This window comes from Eulemur rufifrons, chromosome 30 (assembly GCF_041146395.1).
Source record: "Eulemur rufifrons isolate Redbay chromosome 30, OSU_ERuf_1, whole genome shotgun sequence".
Classification (NCBI taxonomy): Eukaryota; Metazoa; Chordata; class Mammalia; order Primates; family Lemuridae; genus Eulemur; species Eulemur rufifrons.
In genome coordinates this window covers 42,949,057-42,951,019 of record NC_091012.1, presented here as the reverse complement: position 1 = coordinate 42,951,019, position 1,963 = coordinate 42,949,057, and the positions used below count along the sequence as shown (strand labels likewise).

General features: G+C 38.5%; 1 pseudogene; it reads right to left on the bottom strand.

Annotated features, from left to right (window-relative positions):
• Positions 1 to 749: 749 nt before the first annotated feature.
• On the bottom strand, positions 750 to 1,644 carry LOC138378320 (dnaJ homolog subfamily B member 6-like; annotated as a pseudogene).
• Positions 1,645 to 1,963: the final 319 nt, after the last annotated feature.

Here is a 1,963-nt window from a genome sequence, read left to right as displayed (position 1 = left end):
TTTACTCATTATAGTTTTACTTTTTATTTTTCTGATGGCTAATGAAACACATCTTTTCATGTGTTTGTTGAATACTTGGATATACTCTATTGTGAAGTGTCTATTTAGATCTTTTGCTCATTTTTATATTTGATGGTCTGCCTTTTTCTTGTGGATCTGCATTAGTACTTATATGTTCTTGATTTAATTATTTTGTTGAATATATTTATTACAATTATTTTCCCCAATCTATGTATGGATTGCCTTTTCACTTTCTTTCTTTTTTTTTTTTCACCAAACACATTTGCATTTATTTTTTTTTAAAGCAAATGACAAAGACCCAGTTTACCAGCTTTACTTTTTAAACCTAAGCTTAACATTACATATTTAAACAATTGTCAAAACTTACTAAGTTGCCAGCATTCATGCACAACTATAAAACATCCTTAATTTATAGTAAACCAGAAATGTATTACCATTAATGCATTAATATCTTTCACTACTAAATACTGAAAAAAACTGAAATTATTTCTGTAGAAGATTCGTCCTGGCAAGGCTAACTCCACAGCAGGCTGACACTACTTGGCTCACGTTTCAGACACAATGGAAAAGCAGGTCCATGCTGGTGTTAGTGTACAATCTCGTTCTACCACTACTAAAGAGACAAGGCTCACCTTGAGTATGTTTAATAAAAAAAGCAAAGTGCATACAGAGATTTACAACAATTTTAAAGACAAAAAATGGTCCTACTATATGGTTCCAACAATAAACTCAAAAGTCTATGACAAACACGGCTCCGATGGGCGGTTTATAAATACTTAGGTACAGTGATACTCAAAGTCGAGTTCATTTGAAATCTTCAAAAAAAAGTTCCTGTTTATCCTCAAATGGTGCTTGTTATAGTTAACATTTCTGTTAAGCGCGTGTGTTGAATTACTTGTTATCCAAGCACAGCAGCTGCTCCTTACCATTTATTGTTAAGGACTTTATTTAACTGGCTGTCTTCTTCAACTTCTACTCTTTCTTGACCATTCTCGACAATTCTCTTTGTGGTGATCTTCCTGTCATTGACTATCTTGGTAGAAGCCGATATGGACTTGAAGTTGCCCATGCCACCACCACCACCAAAGGACGAGGAAGAGAATGAAGTGAGGCCCCCATGATCTAAGGACCCGAATGAAGTAAATCCTGTAACAAAAGAAGAAAATCCACCTCCAAAAGGTGGAAATCCAGCGAAGGCAGAGAAAAACAACCCTGTTCCTCAGCTTCTGCTTCCTCGGGGACCCCTCCGATTCCCAAAAAAGTCGTCAAATGGGTCATCAAATAAGTTGAATGAAAACGGGTCCCTTCCACCAAAAATTCCCTGAAGACGTCATCTGAGTTACGGAATGTGAAGCCAAACCCAAATGTATTGTCAAAATGACTTCCACCTCCTCCGCCACCATTTAATCCTTCTTTGCCGTACTTGTCATAGATGTCCCGTTTTTTAGCGTCTGATAACACCTCATACGCCTCAGCTACTTGTTTGAATTTTCTCTCTGCTTCTTCCTTATTCTAAGGATTTTTATCCGGGTGCCACTTCAGCGCCAGTTTTCCATACGCCTTTTTAATATCCTCGGCTGAGGCATGTCTCTGCTCGCCTAGAACTTCATAATAATCCACCATGTTTTTTTTTTTTTTATAATTCTTTTTTTTTATTTGTTTTTTTTTTTTCATCTTATTGTTATGGGGGATACAGAATTGCAGGTTACATACGTTGCCCATGTACCGCCTTTCTCCCCAAGTCAGAGCTCCAGGCGTGTCTGTTCCCCAGATAGTGGGCATTTCACCCATCATGTAGGCATATATCCCTCCCTTCCCCACCCCCCTTCCCGAGTCAGCACCTTCAAGCGTTACCATTCCCCAAAGGGTGCGCAATGCACTCATTGGTAGGCATACACCCATCCACCATGTTTTAACTGATTGTGGGAACAGGTCCGAGGAC